The following is a 304-nucleotide window of genomic DNA, read 5'->3' on the forward strand; positions in this document are numbered from 1 at the left end:
GGCACCGGGATGCCGCCCCCCCCCGGGCTCTGCCTCCAGAGGGACAGCTTTCTGAGCGTCTGCAATCATGGCTGTCAGACCGGCCAGTCATGCACACGAAGACGTTAACGAGTACAGGAAAAACTGAAGGGAGCTTCTGGACACATCCTGTCGGTTGAGCCTGTTCCTTCAGAGAAAAACAAATGCATGGTGTGTGTGTGAGTGCGAGTGCGCGTGTGTGTGAGTGCGAGCGTGTGTGTGCACGTGCAGTGTCTAAAGTACCTGTGGCGAGTACATGAGATATCTGAGTCACATGGGGGTTACA

General features: G+C 55.6%; 1 protein-coding gene across 1 annotated transcript in view; it reads right to left on the reverse strand.

The window, feature by feature from the left end:
* The window catches only part of GRB10 (growth factor receptor bound protein 10), a gene marked incomplete at its 3' end in the record, with an annotated part of 76,430 nt that overhangs the window by 70,551 nt on the left and 5,575 nt on the right, over window positions 1-304 (reverse strand). The gene's annotated exons all lie outside the window — the stretch shown is intronic.

This window comes from Myotis davidii, unplaced genomic scaffold (genome assembly GCF_000327345.1).
Source record: "Myotis davidii unplaced genomic scaffold, ASM32734v1 scaffold472, whole genome shotgun sequence".
NCBI lineage: Eukaryota > Metazoa > Chordata > Mammalia > Chiroptera > Vespertilionidae > Myotis > Myotis davidii.